The sequence below is a fragment of the Plectrocnemia conspersa genome, unplaced genomic scaffold, assembly GCF_051122295.1.
Source record: "Plectrocnemia conspersa isolate PC_06_02 unplaced genomic scaffold, ASM5112229v1 ptg000014l, whole genome shotgun sequence".
NCBI lineage: Eukaryota > Metazoa > Arthropoda > Insecta > Trichoptera > Polycentropodidae > Plectrocnemia > Plectrocnemia conspersa.
The window spans coordinates 1,965,995-1,993,021 of NW_028277178.1; the positions used below are offsets into that span (position 1 = coordinate 1,965,995).

At 26.6% G+C, this 27,027-nt stretch overlaps 1 protein-coding gene and 2 non-coding genes across 3 annotated transcripts in view; 1 reads left to right on the top strand and 2 right to left on the bottom strand.

The window, feature by feature from the left end:
- Positions 1–4,257: 4,257 nt before the first annotated feature.
- The window catches only part of LOC148225955 (kin of IRRE-like protein 1), a 231,105-nt gene continuing 208,335 nt past the window's right edge, over positions 4,258–27,027 (top strand). Inside the window, exon 1 of the mRNA XM_088203998.1 lies at positions 4,258–4,487. The gene's annotated coding sequence lies outside the window, so the exon portion shown is untranslated. The remainder of the gene's footprint in view (positions 4,488–27,027) is intronic.
- Positions 16,593–16,674, bottom strand: TRNAS-UGA (transfer RNA serine (anticodon UGA)). The gene has a single exon. It is a non-coding gene; the product is annotated as a tRNA-Ser (tRNA).
- On the bottom strand, positions 23,611–23,692 carry TRNAS-UGA (transfer RNA serine (anticodon UGA)). The gene has a single exon. It is a non-coding gene; the product is annotated as a tRNA-Ser (tRNA).

Here is a 27,027-nt window from a genome sequence, read left to right on the forward strand (position 1 = left end):
ATGTATATTTATGTTCAATATTTATCTAAACATATTTATCGATTTAGCGACTTTCATATTTTTATTGGTGCTAGTTTTATGGCTGTTGATAACTCAGAAAATAGTAAAACGTTTTATACGTATAAATTGCACAGCCATATTGAAAATTGTATTTTTATTATTATCCGTCGAAGGCAATCAAAAATATAAGATGTACCTACCTGGTTTTTTTTAATATTTATAATAGTAACTTATTTAATAATTTTATTTATAAGGTTTTTAGTTTTAGATAATATAACAAATTATAGTCATTTAAAGAAAAAAAAAATCAAGACTTATTAAGTGGTTGTTGATTGTGTTTACATCGTTGTAACACATTTTAACATCTTACAATAAGAAAATGAGTACTTATATTATTATTATATATATTACATAATATTAATTTATTGGTTTAATATATATGATACTTTTATTATAGTCAGCAAAGGAGTTAACTAGTATATTGTTGAAATATAAACTGCTACAAATTATGTTCTTCGGGCTTCCTTCTAGCGGCCTAGGTCAGGAGGTCGGGCCAAATGTCGGGGGATTCAAATCCTAGCCAGTTTATATACGGCCCGTGCACTAATGGCCTGAATTTGCGAAGCGCGTACATTCACCTGTGATTTAAGGTGAATCTTATCTCAGAATAGTTTACGGAGGATAACGTTTATATTTATTGTTGCTTGACCTGTGGTATACCACTGAAAACTCTCAACACCTTCACGTATATTATATCAACGTTACACATATATTTCATCTAATATAGTATATAGGACACGGCTGCACAACTTATAAAATGCATAATCTGTGAACTTACTTATGTAACATACATTGGCGTGACACTTAAACCTCTATTAGATCCTTTGACACAAACAAAGTCCTACTATCTCTACCGCTTCTCAGTTTTATCCTTAACCAACAAGAAAAACGTTTAATGCATCATATAAGTGGTCTTCCAAATGTGATATTATCCCATTTAAATGTTTTTTTATCATTATCTTATTTATATGCTATTAAAATTTTTGTAAAACTTTTGGAATACAAAGAAAAGCATGCACAGTACAAGACTATTTTAGTAGTTCGTACAAAAAAGTCAATAAACATAAATAATACTTTGGGGTTTGGTCGTACCCCTCTTCGGACCACATGTATTAATTTTTATTGATTAAAAATTAACTACTAAAATACTTTCATTTTAATTATAGATTAAATTTGCTTGGCATTTTTATCAATTGGATTTCATAACTAAATTTTCGTGAAACCTGAAAAAATGAATAAATATATATTGTTGCATTTATTATTAGTTTTGTTAACAAATAAAAACACTTCAGGAAAAATCAGTTTTTAAGATAATTTTTTCTACTATTGTATGTATTTCAGTAATAAAATTTTATTTTACTTCAATCTACTATGGTATTTCAGAGGGAAATTTAGTAATGTTTAAAATTATATAAAGAATTGTAATACTTTATTTTATTACCTTGAAAATTACGTAAATGTAATTAAAAATATTTTGAAATACAAAACCAGTTCCCAAGACTTAAAAATAATTGATTTTGCAGATTTTTCTCGAGAGTAAGAGATATCCAATAAAACGACACTTTCTAGGAAAATAGTAATGATTCTTTGAAATTTAATAATATAGCAATAAAGCATCGCGTAATTTTAACTATAAATTAAGCAAAAAAGTGTAAAATAACTTTAGTGTTATTAATAATTTATTATTATACAAATATTTATTTTTTATTTTTTATTAATATTGCTTATACTAAAAATTTTATTTATAGATTTGTATCATATGTTTACTTATTATTTACCCCAAAATGCAACTTTTTATATAATTGTTACATTTTTTGAGGTTCATCGTTTAATTTCTTTCGCAGTAAAAAAATAAAAAAGTGCTACGAACATTAAATGTAGAAAATAATATAGCACTTAAACTATCTTAGTTTTATTTATTATAATATTTAGCCATTTGTTGACACTTATTCGGTAAAAGTTTTATTAATCAATATAACGCCAAAAATAGGTATTATAGTTTGGCTCTGGGTAACCTTCTTCAAATTATAGGTATCTATGCGCGTGTTCTGAAAATCCTGCTTATTAATATACGAGGCAGAAGTCCGGGATCTAAATAGTTTTATACTGCGTTATATACACGATTGTGAGGTTTCGCCGTATCCCTACGATGTACATTGGTAGGGATAAAAGTATCGCGGGCATCTCTCGCGGAGCAGAGTTCATACATTGAAAGTTTCTACGATAAAATTAAAATTCTAAATCGAATTTTTAATGTTGGTTTAACATTTGCATTACTGCAAAGTAATACACCAACACAAATTAAATAAATATTTACTTAATTTATTAGTCAAAATTTTTTATATAAATTATAAAATGTTATAGTTATGCGTTGTTCTCGAAGCTTTATTTTAAATCGTCTTTGAAGAGTTCAACTATTGGATTTTAGACTTCCTATTTAAATAAGGGAGAAGCGGCTGCTTCATCTTTGGCTTTGCTTAAAATCGTGTGAGTTAGAGTATACTCTTGTGTTTCAAGCCATGAGTAAAGATTGTTATAAAGTTCAATTAATTAATTACTAGTAAAAATATGAGCGATGAATATCACTAACTAAGCCAGTAAAATTGTAGGAAACAATTACTTTTAAATGTCGAATTTCGAATATCATATATATATTTCACTAGTAATACACATCCAATATAACATACATACGTCTTCGCGAAAATTGAATTTAATACTTGTAGATTTAAAATGACTTTTTTGTCGGACCATGTAGATCATCCTAAGTGTCGTTTTGGTCGATTAGGCGTAGCTCTTTTTAGTGTTCGTTTAGCTAAGCTTTCATTATTCTAAGTCAGAAGTGAAGTAGTAGGTATATTGTTTGACAATTCAGGTTCCGAATAAGTATGATAGAGTTTTGGCTGTGAAATTGAAAGTCCAATGTTTTACTGTTCCTTGATATTTTGAACAATCCCAATAATTTTAGTCAAAACAAGATTTTTTTGTTTGATCCGACATTTTTTTTGTCAGACTCTTTAGTGTGTAACAGCGTAACCGTTGATTTAAAATCGGTACATTTAATAACTCTGAAATGTAAATTTAATATTTGCGTTTTAAAAACGCTTTGTATAATACCTGCTTTGATAAAAAAAAATATAGCACTATCAAAATATACCGAAAATGAAAAAACCTTTAATGCCTATTCATGCGAATAGGCATAAATGCTTCTTCGTGTTTTTTGTGGCCATTTTTAAAATAAAAACACCAAGAACACTCTTTACTGGAGACAGTTTACAGAGCTCATAACTTAGGAGCGCAGACCCTTAGCGACACGCCATCTAGAGACTGTTGTCAGTGGGGTGCTTTCTGTTGTTTTAATCTTTATAGGTACAAGAAGGTTCATATTCTTGACTAACCTTTTAAGAAATACCACTTTCCATGGTCACCGCGTAAAAGCTACATATTTGATAAAATATGCTTTTGAAGATTAAAAAAAATATTGGATTATATCACTTAAATTTGGTTTTCGAGAATGCTTTGGAGCTCAAGTATTTTTTAGATACTTTATATTGTCATTCAGTTTAATTTCTACTTGATGTTTGTATCACGTTACTAAGCTATCCATAAACCAAATTTTTTTGTTGCATAAAATTAGTGAAAATATTTCTTTAATGTCTCTTTTTTTATCTCAACTCGTGTGGCACTCATTTATCGAGCTAATGCTTACAAACTATTTAATTGTTATGTATGATTATGATTTAACTATTAACATTAAGATAACGTCCTTGACATTATTCATCTTCCAAGCTCTTATCTAACTACCATTTCACTGTACGTTCCTTAATAGTATTTACATCAGAATCAGTGTCTATTTTACGTATGATTTCTGCTTCTTTTAGACTAGTTTTATAAAACAATAATATTTTAATGTGCTTTATTTTGTTTTTAGTCAATATAAAAATTACATATTCGTAGATTAAATTTATATTTATATATTATAAAAGTGTATTTTCTAAATTTATTTAAAATTTTAAAGAACTATGAAAACGACATTTGACGTAATAAAAATTTTCTTAAAGCCGAGCATGCGCCCTAACCTGTATCAGGGCGACCACCCCTGATTCGCTTTTCCGTCTCCAGTTCCGCGCGAAACTCCGGCAGGGGTAGTCAACTCGTCGGCATCGATCCGCGTCAAAAATTACGTGACTGTGAATTTTCGTAGAGAAAAAAATGTTATATCAAACATGCGAAACAACACGCGGCTGACAAATTGTTGTGACGTGCAGTTATTCGACTGAGCGGCTTAACCGTCTCGGTTAAATTAACGCAAAGCTAGTTAACAAGAAATTAAAAAGTGATTTGAGTGATGCAAATCTTAAATATTAGTTCAGTGCAACTCGATTAAATCGAAATTTTTCTGAAGAAAAAGTTTGCCGCCCTACTTAAACGTATGTATTGTATTATATTTTGAAAGCTATATTATCTCACTTGTGAAATTTAAATTCGGGGTGAATTTGAAATTTTAATTTTAAGATTCATCATTATTTTGGCGAGCGGATCTATTAAAGGTCGTTTGCAATTTAAATTTCGCGGAGAAGAAAAAACGACATAATTTATGTAACGAAACACCTCTCATTTATTTATATATGTACATTTATACATATATAGAGGAAAGACTCGTACCTAAGGACACTTTTAATTGCTTTTTTTATAAATCGACACAAATGAGTCTTTTTGTATAAATATTTTTATGCTAAATTTGTAAATTTGATATGTCAGTTTACCATATTTTTATTGAATAAGCCAAATATATAAATGCTTGCATTTTTTATTTAAATTTTTTTTTGCTATGTTATTACATTTTTTTAAAAGCATTAATAAAATAATTATAATATTCTTAAATTAAACTAAGTATTAATAAAAATAGTAATATGTAAAAATAAGGTAATTTTAAATACAACATTTTTGATATTACCTACGTTTAATATTTTTGTTCAGAAATACATAATGAAAATAAATAAAATTAGGTAAAACATTTATAAGTATGCTAAATGAACAACAAATACATATATACAGTTAACTTTATTTTATTTTTAATGCATAAAGACAAAATAAAACATTTTTTTATTTATTACCAGTAACTTATGTAATACATAGAAAAAATATATACTTAGTAAATAAAATTAAAATCTAAGCTCCACTTTTTTTACTATGAAATAAAATCAAAATAATATTTTTTCTGCATATTGTAAATGATAAAAAATTATTTTTATTTAACAAAAACATTTACGTTCAAATATAAAAAAAATCAAAATAAATACAATATTATATAAAATATATTTATTTTGTTTAAAGTATACTTATTAGTGTTATAATCTAATAAAATAATCGTTTAGCTTACTTATAAAAAGATGTAAATAATTATTGATAAAAATCTTTATTAAAAACTCTCATTGATTTATCAAATTATTATATATATAAATGTATATAAATGTTTGTGTAAATTGTTACACAAAAAATATACTTAAAAACTACATGTTTTTAATTATGTTGATGTAATAAGTCTATATAATCAACACGAAACGAACACAATAACGTTTATATTATATATTAAATTAAATATTTTTTGTACGATATGATTAAAAATATATTTTAAGATGAAAAATAAATAATTTAAATTATGAAGTATTAAAAAAATATTTATAGTACAGTTAAAACCATTTAAATAAAAAATACTTTTGATTTTATTAAAATATAGTATTTTTACTAACAATTTTTTTTTACTTTCATATAAATATTTATTAAAAATATAAATTAGTAACAAGGATAGATATTTTTTTCTCTAAAAGTGGCAATTCCATTAATATAATAAATTAAATACTATTTGTACGATATGATTAAAACATTTTAAGAGAAAAATAAATAATTTATATATTTTACTATGTAAAAAACTTGAACAGAAGCATTATAGGTATTTTCATTATATTATAATATAATTGGGGTATGGTTTAATAAATATAAATTTTATATATATGTATTGTTATTTTTATAGCAAATAGTATTTCTTATATAAAAAAAGCTGGCAAAAATATATTGATTTTATTTTATTTTGCTTTGGTTAAATAAAACGTTAATAATTAAAAATATAAATAAATAATTTAGTTTAAAAATAAAATTAGACAATAAATGCTGCTTGTTTTCAAATAATAAAAAAATACTGTTATATTAAAATATAATTTTTTAGCTTAAGTTTTAGCAAACATTTCAAAACGTAAAATATGGGGAATAGGAAAGGTATAGGTAATGAATAATATTAAAAATTAATTTTAGTTTTTTTACATTTAAGCAACAACAAAAAATGTTTATTATATATATTATAAAAGTTTTTTAAGAATATTTACATATTAGTACTAAAATAATTATTATTTTATTACCTAATTTTTAATTTCATGGTTTGCTTAAAAAATATTATTTTTGTTAATAAAAATTGTTTAAATTTTTTTTAATTAAAAATACTATAAAATGGGTTTTTTAATATGTTTTATTAAACAGTAATTATTTGATTTATTGATATTTATTAAACAGTAATTATAGATTAAAAATAAGATTTATGGATGTATATTTTTATAATAATTGATTTTAATTGACAATTTGGTATTATAATTAAATTTGATTAGATATAATCGAGTCAAAGTGAATAATTTGTAAAGTAGTTATAAAATGACAAATCCTTTGACAATATATATACTATATTACTATATCAATATTTTTAATATCATTTATTTAATATTATAATAAAAAATGGAACAACCAAACGTATAGATTCAAAATTTATGTCGTACTTATAGTCGTAGCAAAATAACATCGTACAGCAAAAATATTACTCCCACTCGAGATATAAACTCTGTCCCCAGATAAAACTGTCCCAAGGTAGCCCAACTTCCCCTACGTACACACAAACATACATATATGCGGGTGTATGTCGTTAATATTTAATATTATACCATTCTCATTTCCGTAATGGCATTTCGAAGAGATACGCGATATCTGCGTATCGAATCCGCCAATTTTTTCCCTCGCTCTCCTTCTCTTTCTCTCTCTGGTCTAAAAGAAAATAAATCGCTCAGGGTTTGACATTGTTAAAACCGAGATTTATTATTGCGTTAATCTAAAAATAAATTCATTTTATTAATACAAATATAAAAGCCATGGTTCAGGGTTGCCAAATTGCCGCGAAACTGGGTTTATTGTACAAGACTATTAAAATGGAATTGGATTCGCTCCGAGCGTTGTCAATCATTGTCAATCGACACTTTCGCGTTTTATTGCCAACTTTATGCTATTGACTTTTGAGTGAAATTATTTGGGTTATGACAGTTTATGGGGGTTTGCAAGATGGCGCATTTGAGAAGCTACACTTAATTAAGCACTCTGGATAGCAAATTAAAATAATAGTTTACAAGTTAATTGAATATATCTGATTACTATGATATATCTTATTCTTAAAGCACAATAAAATATTTTGCTGAGTTCTATATTTTTATTTAAAGTAAAATAGCTTTATTATAATAGAGCTTATTAATAGTAAATTTAATAAAAATAAGAGTTTTGAGATTATTAGACTCACGTCGCTTGGTTGACGAGCCCACTTTGCGCTCTGGTTATAAATCACGTGTCTAGTTGAACAAATCGAGTTTTTATATATTCAAAGGCCGTCTGATCGTTCTCTAGAATATATGATTCCACAAGTTTGTATTATATAGTTATATTTTATACATAAATAAATAAATTTAAGAAAAATTCTGAAATAACGTATTCCTTAAAACGTCGCAAAAGAGCTTTAAATTTCGCACGCATCTCCCTATTAATTTTAATTTGCTTTTGACGCAGCAGCATCCGCAGCATTTTTCTCCCGCGTCTCAACAGACATGTTTATATGTATGTACAACATTATAAATAATTCATGCCGAGCGTGTATAGGTCGCCGGCGACGAACACTGTGTTTGAACGCGCGTGCGAGCAAATAATTCTGAACGATTTCTCTTAACCGGCAAAGTTTACCCTTTCGAATCGTCGCGGGTAATTCCAATTCCGAAACTTGAAGTTGGCACTTTGGAGGTTTTGAAGTATGTGTATATGTGTATGTGTAAATAATTAAATGCATAAGCGGCGCTATTCGCGGCCTTACCAATTATGCGGCGGATTAAACTTGGAAAAATTATGGCTGTGTGACGTTTGAAAGCTTTATTTTGAATAAAAAATACTTTAAGTTTGCTTAAATATATATTGAAAAGTTTCTGTTATAAAGTCTGTTACAGAACTAGTACCTTTTTACAGCTTCTTACTGCACTTGTATTATATGGGTCGAGCGGTGTGAATTATTCTGTTAGTTAACGCCGATTGAGTTGTTAAAAATATATAGTCTTCTTGCACAATTTTTAATAATAATAATATACAGATATATGCCAGTAATATCCAGGTTGATCTGAACAAAAATTGTAGCTCACAGTTGGGTGAATATCAGAGTACTTCTAAAAATATTGCGTCTCTTTAGTATCTGATCTGTCCGCGGCGCTCTAAACTCCCGATGTTATATAGTGGCAAACCTTTTATATGTTTTCTTCTATTATACAAACGAATTTTCCTGTTGTTTCTACACCTTCTAATGAAGCAACTTTCCTCTTCTTGAATCCTAGCACCTTTCTTTTAGGAGCGTTATGATACGATTAACTGAAATTTTGCAGAATTGTATGTCACTAAACATTTCTTAAAACTACTAGGATGTTGACGAAAATCAAACTATTATTTAGGAATTCCAGTTTTGGCTTTCGAAACAACTTCAAAAATCACGATTGCATCCTCTTTTATTGTCCGTTACGTCACTTATGGCTGTCGCCATCCGGCTCCTTATTACGCTAGGATTGCACATTGATCTGTTTAGCGTCAGCCACAAAGAGCTGATCTGGTTCTTATCACTTAATTTTATTACTTCATTTTTTGTATTATTTTTTATAATACTTGTATTATTGCTTTTTGTTTTGTAATAAAACTATATGTATTATTTTTTGACCATCGTGGTACATTAATTTCACCTATAAGGTCACATTAGAATTTATTTTAAATAAATAAATATGTCTTCTGGGTGAACCATTATAATCAAAACCATCGTAGTCGCTTATAATGAATATCAATTCTATTCATTGAGAAAGACTATGCATATTATTAAATAGAAACAATAATTAAATTTGTTATGGTTAACGTTATAGTTCTAAATACTATAGTGTTTATAGAGGTACAATCATTAAATCGATCAAAACGGTAAAGGCAACGCTTACAATATTTTATTTTCAATGATATAAATACGATTGCTTATATTAAGCAATAAATTTAATAAGTTTAGATACTAGTTGTTCATTGTACATAATAAAAATGTATATGGAAGCAGTAAAAGCACTGCTTTGCCTATTTTATTATATTATAATTTTTTTTTTATTAATCTGATAGTGAATAATAAAAATAAAATATTATTTAAGAGGATAATATTTCAATATATTTTTTAGTTACTTGATAATTTGGTCAAAAATTATTAGTCAAAAAGTATTAAAAAAAATTTTATGATCGTTTTGCATCTGGCAATAAATAATTTATAAGTTAATTAATTAATTTGGTTGTATCTTAATATATATTTTATATAATTTAATTATTTTTTTGTGAATTATATCAATTTAAATTAAATAATGTCAGAAAATAAATTGAAACAAATATAATTTTTGTTAAATAACATATTTATATGAAACAATTATAAATTTACTTGTATTTAAATTTAAATGTTTTTAATTTAAACTCTTTAATAGAAGTTAAATGTTTTATTTATGTTTCTTAATAATAGATTTACTTGTATTTATATGAAAATTACTTAAATTATCAATTTATAATAGTATTTAAAAAATATATAGCTTTTATAGAAACAGTTAAAGCACTGCTTGAAAATTTTGTATATAATAATAAATTAAATAATTTTCAATATTAATAAAATAAATATTGTAAAGAATTATTCAAGAAAATAAAATAGTACATAAATTTGAAATTTTGCTACTTTTTGTGCTATTTTTAATAATAGAATTTAGAAGCAGTTAAAGCTGTTCTTATAAATAGATAATATATTTTTTATAAAAAAATATCTTTTAGTATAAAATACATATAAAATGAAATATTGAATAATACAAGTATTTTTATAAAAAAAAATTAGCTAGGGATCCTATTTAACATTTTTTAATATTATTTAGTACCAAAATACGTAATAAAATATATTGCTTTATTAAATATAAATATGGATTTCGTCTAAAAATATATTAAAAATAAAAAGAGCATTGTTTATCATTTGCAATTTTTTATTTTTCCTGAAGCATATTGCGGTGTGCGCTTCTACAGATTTAATAAAAAATATTAATAATAACTTTAAAAATAAAAAATTTCATTATTAAAATTAAATTTTATTTTTAATAATTGATATAAAGCAAAATATTGCCTAATAATTGTATGAATAGTGAGAAATAGTTACAATAGATGCAGTATTAGTACCGCTTTCTGAATTTTAATAGTATTGTCAGATTTTGTTTGGTTTTCTAAATAAAAAAATCACAAATTTTACATAATTTATGAGATAAATAAGAGTCAAATTTTATTTTTTGAAACTTATAAATTATTATTGTAGTTTTTTGCTTTAATGATCGAATAATAAATACTAGTGTATGTTTAATAAATGCTACAAAATAGTATATCCATTGCTCTTATGATTTATAAATAAATTTATAAAATAAATAGTAAGAAATTGATTCCATAGAAGCCGTGGAGGCACTGCTTTATTTTTTTTATAACAGTATAAAGAGATTACGTTTTTTTCTAATTGGTAATAAATATTATTTTTTAAATTTTGATTAAATAATTATTGATTTATTGATAAGTTTTTGTTTATTAAAAGAAACATTATTAATATTTTTATTTTCTCTCATCATATTTTTATTTTATTTTATTTTATTACAAATCTGACCAAATATGACTTGACAATTGTCCACAATGCGTCATGATGGCAATTAAACTCACATATTTTTTTCTAGCTTCTCAATGTGGTCACCAAAAACATCCTTGTGAAAGCTCATTGAGAAGCTGGATAGTTCAGGCAACAGCAGCGTTCTCAAGCGCTGACGTCCTGGCCGCAACGAACTAGAATTAGGAACGCGATCGTGACTCCCTAGGGTATTCACCGACCATTGACGGGGTGTTGTTACCGTTTCTTAGCAACTTTTAAAAGTGCTTCATTGAGTAGATGCTACGCTGAGAATGCAATTAATTATACCCCAACGCGTCTATCAAGTAGGCACTAGGATATAAATACGGATACGACCCTTACTCTCTCTTTTAGAGTTATCTCAGTAATTTTCTTTGAATTCTCTAATAACAAGAAGTGTTTCGCTCAACTCGGATTCCAAACAATGGACGCATATTCGATTAAAAATATATATTAGAAACAGCGCTTCATTGAAAAAATATTCTGTTATGATTATTTTTAGCAAGCTTTTTTTCACGTTTTTTTTTTGCGAAATGGTTTTATTCTAAGTACGATTATTATAATATATACGCTACCATAACCGCATTAGGTATATAAGTGTTGTTGAAATTGATTAATAAATACAAATAAATAATTATAGTAGAACTATTGTATATATGTATTTATTGTAGATAAATAAAAATCAAACATAAACTATTTTCACAGAACATTTTGTATATATAAGTAAATAAAATTGTAATTTAAATTAGCTTAAAAAAATCTATCGTTATTTTAAGCTTCATTAAAAATAAATTTGGATTAAGCGTTATTTTTAAACAATTCATTAAAAAAAAATTATTATAAAAATTAAGTATTTTATACCATATTTGTATGGTTTTTACATTATTAAGTACACCTTTTGTGTCTATTGTTAGCATGAGAATAAATCAATACTTTAATACTTCAAATATTTGAATGGTTTTTGTTAATGTCAGATTTTAATCTTTGCGTGTGTGATATTACAAGTAAAATGTATTATATTAAATTGCCTTTGAATGAAATTAAGTTAAAATACACGTACCTATGTTTTTATAAAAATTATATATACAGTATAATGTTTAATAAAGTGTAAAAACAAGTTTTAATAATGTGTAATGGTAACTTTTACTAACAAGCATTTAAAGTTTACTGACATTTTAAACAAGTTGAACATCGCAAAATAATGAGGAAACTCTTTAATATGAAAATATGTTTTGTGAAATTACTTTTATTAAAAAATATTATATTATTATAAGGTTGAAACAAATTTTTTTTTATGAATTATTTTTTACAGTTACAAAGTTTTTTAGATCAGAAATATAGCATTCAATAAAATTAAACAGTTGAGAAAGTTACATTTTATTTTTATCGAATCTCGAGTAGTCCTGACAATATATTATAATATTTTACTATACACCTTAACTTAGCTTTTAATAAACATTGCAATAAAATGGATTAATATAAATCGTCTGAATAGCTCCAAAACCCATTTTTCACTATACACGAATTTGTATACCATACAATAAAAAATCAATTTAATTTTCATTAACGGCATGAATAATCACTTTCTTGTTAGCTGATACGTTAAACTTGATTATTCCAGCACACAAGCCACATTCGTTAGCCACGTCGTCGATTGAAGCCGTACTTTGTTCAGATTTTATAATTATGTCAATCAGATTTAATGCCGCAACGTAAATTAAGAAGCGTCGGAAAAATAAACTACGTGTTGTTTTTTCACGTGCGTACCGCAATACACGTGTACGTTTTACCGTACGTGTTATTACGTAGGCCGAACACGAATTTTACGGCCAGGGAACACGCCAGACCCTGGCTATAATTAACTAATATAAGCACCACGGTATCGTTAACAGCCCAAATGGTCATCTATATACATTTCGCTTCTCTTTTTTTGGTATAATAATATCGAAATGTATTGTTAACAGATGTATAGTCTCGCGAGTTTGAATCAAAGGGAGAGAGTCACTTACACATTAAATCTTAAATCACTTTCCATTCGAGAAACTATCAATATTGAACTTTACTTTGTTAAGATTTCAGAAATATTTTTTAATAAAAAATATTATTCAATAAAAAAAATGTATTTCATACATATGTAAAATGTCTTACAATTCAGAGAAATATTTCTTATTAATTTCATGTTTTTTCAAAAAAAATATTGTACTAAATTTTAATTAGTATGGAACTAGTGATTATGCTTTAAATCATCAGGTGTTTTATTGTTGATTATAAATAAATTAAAATGGTATGTTAAATAATATATTAGTCGTGCTTTGATGTAGATCTAAATCGATTGAGTCCGTTTTGTAGGTTCCACAAAACGTAGATGGTTAAATAATGACATGTAGGTTATTTATTATGGAAACAAGCAAAAATGAATGTTTTCCAATGTTGCCACAATTTGCTTACAAATTTCACTCTTAATTTTCGACCTACATAGATATTAAATAAAGATATGAAGGCCTTGAAGGAAACGAATTATTTTTTTTATACCTGGTAATAAAAAGTGTACGTCTAGAATCGAAAACTAGATGGAATTTATGTCGAATCTATCAAATTAACTAATAAATTTTAGAAAACACGCAAATACAATTATTTTGTTATGTGTACATATTTATTATGCTTAACTATTTGAATAATAAATTGTAAACGATAAAAAAAAAGTACATCTACCGTCAAAAAAACTACAATTTGACATGCTCAAAATACTACTTGCGTTGTTTAATTACTTTTATAGTAGTAAAGGGATGAAACAAATTTCCAAAACAGTTTTATAATCCACTGTTCCGTTAATTAAGTGAGTACCTTCCATTGCAAAATATGAGGAGCACCCGCAAATATCTGGCTGTCTTAAACCATTTTTAGCTGTATTTTTTGCCACCTACACAAAAAAAATAGTTGCACCTCATATGAGCTGTTCAAATATAATTTACTCTCATTAGAGAGCGACATTTCTTATTATTCAAAAACAGGTACCATATTTGCTTTAACACAGTCAGTTTGAGAGCAATCTATTTCATAATTATTCATTATTGAGAAAGAGATGACAAGATTAGGTTTAAGCCCTTAATATTATCTCTAAAGCATACAATACAAATCTTTTTAGGTTTTTGAAAGTTTACGATAGTAACATATAAATAGCGTTATAAAAATGTATTTTTATTTAATTTAATCCTCCCTTAGTTGAGTTATGACAGAATATTTTAAAGAATAGTTATAATATATTTTGCAAAACATATGCTATAACTAACAGTTTTAAAATCAAATATATCCGGTAACTTACAGGTGTGACAGTAGTAATCACCTGGATGCAGATCATGCAACTCCCATGCAAAAGGTCAGCAGTAACTGTCGCAAAATTAGACTTAGAGAAACACTTTTTTTTAACTTTTAATGGTATGCACTGTACTTTGCGAATAAAAATTTGTCATTTTATGCAAAATAATTATTTTATCCTATGCAAAAGATAACGTCGCCAATAACTTCTGTAAAATTATACTTTTAAAAACTTGTTATAAAACTCTATGTACTCTACAACTTTGCGATCAAACATTTATCATTTATACAAATTGATAATTTATTAAATCCTATTAAAACCTATGCAAAAGGTTACATCACCAATAACGGCCGTATAATTAAACTTAGCGAAACACTTTCTTAAAACTTTTTAAATTCAATGTACTCCACAACTTTGCAATCAAACATTTACCATTTAATACAAATTGTAAGTTTTATCGTTCCTATTTAAATAAAATGTGTTGGGGTAATTTATGTCTGTAACTACACAGTAAGTCATACAAATTACAATTATTATGTTTCTTTTTATTTTTTATAATTTTAAGTGAGTTTAAATCAATTAGGCAAATAAGTAAAAACGCGACCTAAGCATTTTTGAGTATATTTATCAAACTTGTCAATGTAAAAACAAACCAAACGGATATTTTCACAAATAGTAAACTATTTAAGATTAAATTGAGCGATTAAAATGAAAATCTAGATTTTATTCATTAAGTTAGTTATTAAATACGACATTAAATTTGACTTAAGCTGACTCGTCTGTAAATTAATGTTTAAATTGTATATTTTTTACCTTTTTAATTTTGAAAAACCATGTTAGTTTTCTATTGCGTGATAAAATCTATATTTCCTGTTTATATTTTTTGCCCTTAAACATTGTTTTAGGCCAGGTGCTTGGAATATTATTTTTCCCTAAAAAACGGAGTTTAATGTAAGCTACGTATTTATTATCAGGTATTTTTCAATACTTAATCATTTTTCTATCCCTAATGTATTTGATGCCAATGTAAATTATCAATTATAGGAATTTTTTTTTGTTAATAACAGTAACTTTCTAGATATTGTGGAATCAAAGCATAATCATTTGTAACTTAATCTTACTTCTTATTTTTTTTATAAATTGTATAAAAAAGTATTTTTATTTTAGATTTTGAACAAGTTCTGTGACTTTTCATAATGCTTTACATATTCAATATAAAAAAAATATTAGAAAACGGAAGTATGTTTTGATTTTCTGTTGCTTTCTATGCTGAAACTATAATATTTGCAAAAAAATTGCAACAAGATACAATAACAATTAGCTTATTTTACATTAACTTATAGATAATTTCATAGAATCATAAGTGTAAAAAAGCAGCATTACATTTCATCAAACAAATAATGGTTATTTTTTATATATTGACTCGGGTAACTTTTTATAAATCAATATATTTTATATAGAAATTAATTGGCAATTTTGATTTATTTATGTAAATATGTATATTTTATCAAATATGTATATAATATTCAGATAGTAATAAATTTAAATAATTATATAAAACACGAATTCTCTCACACTGAAATATTCTATCTCCATAATTATTATATTTTAACAACATGTTTACTCTATATTACTTAAGCTTAATTAATATTAATTCACAATATTTTAATAAATACTGTATTTTATTCTACCCAAAATTTTATATGTATTCTTATCAAATTTAAGCTCTTACCTTTTTTGAGACATTCTATTATTAAAACTAATTTATAAATTATCTCTTAAATTATTAAGATTCTATTATATGTTTTTACAATTTATATTTACTACTGTCTATTCAAATTTAAAAGTATTAAAGTTACTTTTTTTATAATTAATTAACGTTCACAATTAAAGTGCTTCACTTAAAAAATTTAAAAAAATCATAAATTGATTTTTCATATATTTTGATTTCAATTGTTACTTAATATATTTTTAAAACCATATTAAAATTCGTGTATAAATTTTTTTGTACTTTAATACTATTTTTTATTTTACTTTATATTTTTTTAGCAAGATATTTCAATTTATATTATAATATAGTGATTTAAATATGAAACTATCCTTCTTTTATTTTAATTTAAGTACGAATAATATCCAGTATTATTATTTACCGCATTAAAAAAAAAATTTCGCTGAGGACAGGATTCGAACCTGCGCGGGTAGAACCCATTGGATTTCAAGTCCAACTCCTTAACCACTCGGACACCTCAGCTGATAAGAAGCTGTTCAATAGATTGGACGACTAATATAGTGGTTGAGTAATTGCTTTGAACAGGTGTTGGCCAATAATCAAAGAACATAAATTTCTAAATCTGATTTATGTTTACTCAAGTGGTATAATAGTAAAAAACTAACACGCATATAATCGATACACTTCTGTGTGAAACAGCATATTATTTGTATAGTAGCATAACTGGTAGATATCACAAATATATACATAAATGTTATACATATACATTGTATGAATTTAATAAAAAAATATTTAACTGCAGCCACTAAAAACATTTGTGAACTGGTAGGTGATTTACTAGTAAATGTTAAAGATAGTTTAAAATAATTGAAAGGGAAGTATTAAGTCCTAGATGTAGGAGATAGATAGAAGAAAAAAAATTAGTGAGTGATTGATATAAAATTAAAATACTGTAATTTATACACATTATATGCTCAGCTTTGTGCTCTATATTAAAAACGTTAGAATTACTGTTTGGCTTTTTAAAGGTCGTACTTTAAAATAACTAGCCTATTTTTTATGGTACTTTAGGGGGCGTAGCCCTAGGGGTAGTTAATCTCGCGGCCAATAAGAGTATTGTGTGAATCTAGATAGACTTTTTATTAAGTGATATTTACATGGAGGATTAAAAGCGTGGCGTTTCTTCCGACTGCGGTGAAGGTGGCGCAGGTGGGCTTGTGGCTGCATGCGGCTGCGTGCGGCGAGTGTCAGTTGTGACTCTTTGAGCAGCTGGTAGTTAGGGAGTTCCAGAAATGATCTTCTGGTCTTTCGGTGAGGGCGTGTGGCTGGTTCCTCCGGTTCCTGCTGGTAGATCGTCTGCGTCGCTGGCTGTCTGCTCGTCTCTGCCCGTCTGCCCTCTCCTCATTAGAGTCCGGGCTTATATCCTTTAGGGGCTGCTCGCTTGCTGGCCAATCGCGATTGTGCATCGATCTCCTAGCCAATCGCTGCAGTCGCTTCGTAGAACTTTAGTTTTTTTTTGCTTTTCCAGACTTCAGAATTTTTCGAAAAGCAGTCCGTAGCAGTTTTGTCACAAAGGGATTCTCTTAACGACTCGTGTTGTGTGGTCAAAAGAAATCTATCTTGTTCCATGATATTTGTCTCATTGTTAATGCATGAACGTTTTGAGTCACAGTCATTAACAATAAGACAATTGCCCTTTTTTGTATGTGGACCTATTTGTGTGGTCGCCACAGTACGTTAGATATTAATTTAAATTTAAAAAAATAGTACTCATACTTTTAGAAAATAGCTCGTATACAATGATTATAAACAAACAATGAAGTACATACGCAAATGTCTTTGATCCACAGATGCAATTTAAAATTATATTTCGAAGCTCACTCGCTAGCGCGGGGTCATATTTTTGTAAACGGATGTTAAAAGTTTCCCGGTTAAAAGAGGAAAACGTATGGTCACAATTATTGCGAGCGCGCTTATGCAAATTGGCTTGTTCATGTTTATAACATGAGCCACCTCCCAATTCCACCCTGCCCTGACTCAAACAATGACATAATCCTATTTGGCTCACTCCCGGTACTCCAGAGACGCACTCTGCTCTGAAATCGGCGCCAAAATTAGTTCCTACCAGATTATAACAAACTTGCTCCCGGGGGATACAGTTGAATTTTGTATGTGATTTTTTAAATTTATTTTTAATATTACGCGCTTTTTAACTAGTTTATAAAATCAGGATTAAGAGATCAAGTAACATATTTTAGTATAATTTTTACTATGGTAAAATTTATAATTGATTTTTGGATTCTGTCAGTTTTTGCTTAATAAATATTATATGAGGAATAGTCAATAATTTGTATTTAAAATAACTGTGTCAATATCTAACCTCAGTAAATCACTTACGGTAATATATTTTCGTTTTGCATCATTAAAAGCTATTTTAATAACATATGAGCATTCGCTGATTCCGCATGTTACAAGTGCAGGTGTATTGAACATTAAAAATTTGTTTTAAATTCAACTCGCAAAGTTTTAGACTTATTTTTATTATTATTGACATTTATAAGCATTGTAAATTATTAAGGATCTTGGGATCTGAGATCCCAGAATTAAATTGCCTAATTATTCTTGGAAATTCAATATGACTGCTTGCATGTGCCAGATCTGACAATCGAAGTACTAGCGGCTTTTATTTGAAAAATTGCTAAGAATCATACGATAAAAATCCGATAAGGATTCTTTAATTCCAAATAGTTATCGCCCTATTAGTTTATTATCGTCATTAAGTAAAAATGTTAAAGTAATAATCCTTGTGTCTAAAAATTTTTTTGGAAAATATTATCACTAACCTAACATTTCAACTGAGCACATATGCGGTAATTATAATACGAAAAAGATTATTAGTCTTTTAATGCTTGGTATATATTTTGATTAATGAAATATACAAATACAAAACTTTTGACTATCTGATACGCTTAATACACTCATACACTCAAAAGTAGAAGCTATGTTGTTTCAATAAATAATGAACACTCGACATCAAGTAAAATTCCAGCAAAACTTCTTTAGGGAAGTTTTCTTGTGCTGTTTATTTTTATCTTGTATACGAATGATATTCGAAAAATAAAATATTTTTCTTAACTCGTACAAAATTATTTTTTGAACAAAAAACTTTTTGCCCACTTCTCCGTCGCCCTTCATAGCTCCTTCATCGCCCACTAAATTACCCTAGAGCCAGCATATCCACCGAGATTCGTCCATCGCCTACCGGTTGGCGTTAATGTCTCCTTTGAGAATCTATGGTATATCTGGATTGAAGTAATATTTTATTATATCTATACAAATTATTGTTATAAGTGGCATCTAAAAACAGAGTTCTATTCATATTTGCAGATTGTGTAAAATATATTAATTATATCACAAAATTGATCAATTAATTAAATTATTTTTTTATCAAAAAATCTCCCATGCTTTGATTAAAAATCAAAAATATCAATTAAACTAATTATGCACTACTGACAGTTTACTCGAGCAATGATTAGATTTTAAAATTTATATTTATATATTTGGGAATTTTTTTATCATCACACAGCACAAGTTGTATTTCAAATATTTTATATATATTTTTTTTAAATTCGAGTAAATTATTTCTATAATATATTTTCCAAAATCATTATACCTATAAATTAAAATTCTTTGAGGTTTTAATTTATATGACAATAAACTTTTATGCCTTATAGAAGTAATAGTGTGTTATATAACATATGTATATGAAATATCATTGTCGCTTGAGAAATATTATTTTTTTAAGAAAGTAGTGACAAAATGAATGTGTATTTAATTTTCTACATGATCCAAGATTAATTGATTTTTTTATATAAATATTTAGTTTATTAAATATATTATATAATTATATAAAATCACTATAATTAAAATTTAAGATATTTTAACAATATTCATAAAATATTCATATAGTCTTATCATGCTCACAGAAGTTCTGTGCAGAACAATTTGTTCAATAATAAATACACATACGTATTTTTTTCACCGTAATACTGGATTCTTGAAGTCGTATCAAAGATTAAGTGAAACTCTTGGGATTCATCTTGGAAAAGATAGGACGGTTGAATAAAAGTGGTTGCTCCTCTCGGTTTTTTAAGGATTTATCGTAGCTAGTATTTGTTTGAAATCAGTTTAATAGCAACGTCGCCATTCTATGTAATGAGTAATTTGGGGTTTTGGTTTGTTTTACCTTTACCGTTAATGAGCAACGCTTGGATACTAAATATTGCCGACAAACAAAGTTAAATTTAACAACGCAACTTGTCATAGGTGAACAAGAAATTCTAAACCAAAATTTATAGTTTCTACCAGTGATTTCCTTAGTATACATTACCTTATATTTATATTCCATTACGTAGTATTTAAAGTTTGTAAAAATAACCTTTAAGGTATATACTTTTCTAACTCTAGTTGTTTGTCTTGAAATACGCCCATAAAATGCTCTCTTGCACTTTTTAATTTACCTTTGCGAAATAAAACATAAATTTAAATACACGTTTATCCTAAACAACCCATTTCAAAATAAAATATTTACAGAGATTTTGTTAATATCTTGTATAAATATTTTGAATGGAGAGTTGGAACAATCATCTGATTATATTTATATTTTATTATTTTCGTAAATAATAATATATTGTATAAATATACGCATATTTTTAGCTTGTTTATTTATCTAGAACATAACATAATTATAAAATAAATAAATAAAGGCTAAAAAATTGCTTACTGATTTTATAAACATTTTTTAGTTACGTTTTAATTTTTATAGGGATAAAATATTATTTTAATTATCTTTGAAAATCCAAAGACTATTTAAATTAGTTTAAAACAGACACACGAACAGAAATAACGCTTATACCGATATTGAAACATAAAAGCAATGACATATATATATATTAACAAACCTGATTAACAACATAATTAAATAATGTTCACATTACTATAAATAGATACGGTTTTTCTAATACTTTTTATTAATTTCTGAATTTAATATTGAATGTAATAATCATATCATTATCAATTGAAATGTTTTTGTTCTAAATATAATGATATACTTTCTATCCATTACCTTTACAAATTCCTTAATAAATAAGGAATATAAGCGAAATTAAAATTTAATGGTAATCAGAGGTCCATTTTTTATAAAAATACTATATTTATACACCGTATTATATTTATAAAAATTTAAAGTACATAATAACAAAACTTATAGTTTAAAAAAACAATTAAACAATGGTTTTATGTACCTAAATATATTTTTTTAAATTTACTTCTCATGACTATTTAACCCTTTGGATGCCGGGCATTTTTGGAAAAATGTTCCAGAACTGCCGGGACTTTTTATTAAATAATTAAAAAGTCAAAATGTGTATTTTAGTTTGTAAACATGCTGTCGCGGCGTGCGACGCTGTCTGCAGTGAACTTGACCTAATTAATGATGAATATGCGATTGTGTGTTATTTTAGTTCTTATTTGCGCTGTAATAAGAGTCATTATCGCATGACGTATTAAAAAATACGAGATCTGAGCGGCCGAACTCCAACCAGGAATCAATAACAATGGTATATAATATGTTATTTATTTTTATAATGTAAATAAACCTTTTCGTAAATTAATAAAATATAATATTTTTAAATAATGGTTTAAGTAAAAATACCCTACAGACTGTTGAATATATATATATATATATATATATATATATATATATATATATATATATATATATATATATATATATATATATATATATATATATATATATATTTATATACATAATATATATATATATATATATATATATATACATATATATATATATATGTATATATATATATATATATACATATATATATATATATATATATATATATATATATATATATATATGTGTATATATATATATATATATATATATATATATATATACATATATATATATATATATACATATATATATATATATATATATATATATGTATATATATATATATACATATATATATATATACATATATATATATATATATATATATATATATATATATATATATATATATATATATATATATATATGTGTGTGTATATGTATAAAAATAATGATTATAATATATTTATAACATATATTTGAAAAAAATGTTATAAACCCCTGAAGCAATTACCCTACAGACGGTTGAAAATGTATTGGATACTACGATTTCGGAGCCGTCGGATCCGGCAGTTCTCGCTAGTGTAGCGAAAGCCGATATATCGGATTTTGGTAGCCAAAGGGTTAATACAAGTACTTTTAAAATCGGTGTAAACCATAAAATCAGCAAAGATCTTAAATTCAACTAAAAATTATCTTTTTCATGTATATTTCAAGAATAAGCTTGTTATTAAGTATTTGAATAAATTATTACAATAATATAATGATGGTTAATATTAAAATATTTATTTTTAGAATTATATTAAACAATAAAAAAATTCATTCTATAATCGGCTTATTTTATACCACAACGAATGATAATCTTATGTTCTAAAAAATAATATTATTTACACATAATTGGTATTCTATCAATATTAATATATATCACGTTTTAATACCTACACATTACGTAATACATACTAAGGTATATTGTCCCCTATTTACCTAATCTGTAATTAACCAATAGAGTAAATGCACATAACCGGTAGTAATAAATCTATTTCCTTTGAACTCGAAGAGCTGCGAGTAATAAACGTGACTGATTTTCAAAACACGTCTACAATATGAATACCGATGTATTTAACAGATATCCAAGTTATCCATAACCAAACATTTGGTAAATTGTTTCAAATGCAAGTATGTATTTACGTTAATCCATTGTATAATAATCCAGCTTTGTTTGATAACTACAATAATAAAATCAATAATTATGTATCTAACCAATGCGCAGTTTATATAATTAGACAGCTATCTCTGGTGATTTGAGTGCTGTTGACTTCGTGGTTTTAACTAAATCAAACATTTAAAGATAGAGTACTTGTTGCCTGTCGCAACCTAAATAAGAATAAAACTTGCCTGCTTATAAAAGTTTCAATTCAAATATTTTTTATAAAGTCAAGTATCGGCTCTTATCGGTAGTGTGGAAAAATTTAACCGTTTTATAAGGAGCTGAATGTTTATTAATCTGCAGTGTGCACTGATTTAAGAGATGATTTATTTTTTATACTGATTTTTATTGTTTTTATTCTATATATAGAGTATTATTTTTATATACGGTCGTTTTTCTTATCGAATATGACGTTTACTTTTATCGAACTTATTTTTTTCTTGCTGTTTTATATCTATTTTGACTTAATTCATTTTTATGACGTTATTTTGTTACATATTTAAAAGCACTATTATTATTATTATTATTTATAATATTAAAAAAAACTTTTCGCTGAGGACAGGATTCGAACCTGCGCGGGTAGAACCCATTGGATTTCAAGTCCAACTCCTTAACCACTCGGACACCTCAGCTCATGATAAACTGTTTGCCTAGATTGGACGACCACTTTAGTGGCTAAGTAATTACTTTGAACAGGTGTTTGCCAATAAACTATTGATATAAATGTCCGAATCTGCTTTATGTGTACTCAAGCGGTATTGCGTCACAAAACTTACACGAGTACAATCGATACATTATGTATGAGCTACAACACATGATTAGTATATAATATAATTTCACTGCGCAACGAGATGGATTTTACATAAATAATATCGATTTATATACAGATATATTAAAAATCAACTATTATTGAATTTGCAAAAATTCATGCTGCATCATTATTAATTTTTTTTTTAGAAATTAATCGTTTTTAGCAAAAAATTCAAATATTTTTCAATGATTAGATTACTTGCTAAATATTGTGATTTAAAAAATAATTTGTAAATGCACCACAAAAGAATGAATGGGAAGTGAAGCTAAACATTAACACAATTGCCTCTTTAAACGCAGTTAACCTGCTTGTGATTTATATAAAATTGTTGTAGAAAAGCAAATATTATTTATATAAAAATGATGCCGTTTTGTGGATGACTTATTATATGCTAGCCAGCTGCGAGTAGCTTAAAATGTTTACAATGCTGGAATATACCCTTGGAACGTATGGGCGCTCTGCCGTCGGTTTTGTAAACCGCTGGGGCTGGGTCTCTAGGTGGTGTACGAACCGGACGAAAAAGTCCTTTTGGGCCACTTTACAGACCCGGTTGTCACTGCCATTTGGTTTCTGATGTGTGCAATTATATTGAATATTTTTTACCTCTCGATAGCGTCTTGCTCAGAAAATCATGATCTTCTTGCACTTTTGCAAAGTAACTTAACGTTTATTTAAATATTATAATAACGCTTATTTATTAAATTTCTTAAGAAGTATTTTCGCATAAAATGATTGTGACTCATTAAAGGCAATAACCCTTACAGCTTTAAATTTAGCCTTCCTTCTACTCGTCTAAGCCTCCTGGAAGGACCAGTATAGACATTTGTCGCATTAATAAGCACTACTGAGCTCTTGACTCGATCAATAAAGACCGGAACTAGCAGTCTCGCCAATTAGACTCAGTTGTCTATCCAATTTATTCATTTTTTTTTATTTCGTATAGTAAAAATATTATTTGTAAGAGTAAAAATAAAAACAGAATGCTTAGGATAATATTTTGTATTGTTATATCTTTCTTTTTGCTGTTTTAACTTTTTAATATACTTTTATATAAAAAACTCATTTCCTATTTTTTCAAAAGACATTGCCTTAATATAAAATAATATTTTTTTCTAAATATACATTTGCAAATTGTTTTAAGAGCTCAAATAAATTCTTTAAATAAATTTCGAAGCGTTAATATTTTGATTTGCCAAATTTTTTGTTATGTTTTTTTATAATGTATATTTTTGTTTTAAAGTCTTAATTTTTGCTATATTTTTATTATGTTTTTAAAACATATTTCAATACACTTAAGTTTGTAATAAGCTTTTAAAGTTATATATAACTTTAAATAAACTTTATTTTTCGTATAAATCGTATGTATATTAAATCGAAATAAAAAAAAGGGATACCTAATATGTCTACAGAATATTTCCATATATTATATAAAATAATCAAGTTTATTTTGCGCCACGTAACATATTTATCATACCTTTTAATATAAAAAACATACATTCATGTAAATATAGTTTTGACAAAAAATCATATTTACAACATTTTTAAGTTTTCCTTTCGTTAGTCTATTTTGACGTCATGACGCGTGACGTGTCACTATATAATCGCTATCAAAATGTCACCAGAACTTCCCGAACTCTCTGTACGACAAAGCTCTAGTGCGTTCAAAGCACGCTTAACATTATTTATGTAAACCGTAAGATTACTCCTCTCTCGATCGATTTTCGATACCGCACCACGAATCCCTACCACTATGATACGTATAATCCGCGCTAATCCCTAGGGGCGGGCGGATTTGAGCAATTCGAAGCCATTTTTCACCCGACCGAAAAAATCGCCCATAGGCCGAAATTAATCGACGGCACGTTAATTTCATTATCGCACACCTTGGCGCCCCACAATCATAACATTTAGACATTTAGACCCTAGAACGTGAATCGTTACGTTGCGTAAGCGCGTCGTTAAACGTAACCCAGTTCGTTGCGTAGCGATAATTAATTAACACGCGGCGATATTATTTGCGTAAAATAAATACGTAGGTATAAAGCTAGGGATATCAAAGCGAGAAATACGCTGACGTGTGTGTATATGTGTGTACTTGGGAATGTCTACGCATGAGCGAAACGTATCATTAGAACACATGAATTATTCTACGGTACACTGGGTCTACTATGATGTCGATTGATTAGGATTTACTGTGTTGGAGTTTAAAATTTATTGTGTGACAACCATCTAACGTTGGTATAATGTTTGATTTAAGAGAAGTTACTTAGATACAAAAGTTAAGAGATAACATGACTGGTTTTACTCCACACTAAAAAAAGTTATAGTTAGCGCTTTTTTTACTATTTTTTATATCGGTCTATGAAATAAAATTATTTTTTAAACGCGTTAAAATAGAAACGGTTCAGATGGGCACCCGGCGATCGATATTCAAAGGGTATAAAAACAATAATATTATGCACAGGGTAAAACGTATTGTTTATCTTGTATCCTTTCTAATCAAACAGTCGCCTTTTCAACGATGCATATTAGTAATTACCGTCTCGGAACAGTTGCGCTATTAGGTGATCCGTTTATTATTTATAAATAATGCAATTGTTTGGTTACAAAATCGCTCTGCTGCGTGTGGCCCGATTTAAAATATTTTTTATTCTTCTTTTTATTTCTTTAAAGTGGTCGTTCATATATTATAAAAATTGTGCAAGTGGTTGAAATTCCCTTAAATCTATTTTTATTAGCATAATTTTACATGTTCCGCAATTATTACGACAAAATTTTATTGATATATCTACAATATTATAAATAACACTATAAATAGTTATACGAACGCTAAAAAAGCATTATTTAATGTATCAATGAAATCAGTAAATAATCTTGCTTATATTTTTTAAGGTATCTCTAGTTATTTGATAATTTTTATAAAATTTAAAGATTATTATTTTAAATAAAAAATATTTGTATAGCAAAATGTGTAAAAATAACTCAAAAGTTTTTTTTTATTTTTTTGCCGTAACACAAAAATAACAACTTGAAAATTGGATATATATAATATGTTATATGTTAGGTCATATTTACTGAACATAAAAACAAATTGTGTTATTTATAATACATTGTTTTCTTATAGCAAAAATATATTCGAATTACCATAAAAATGCT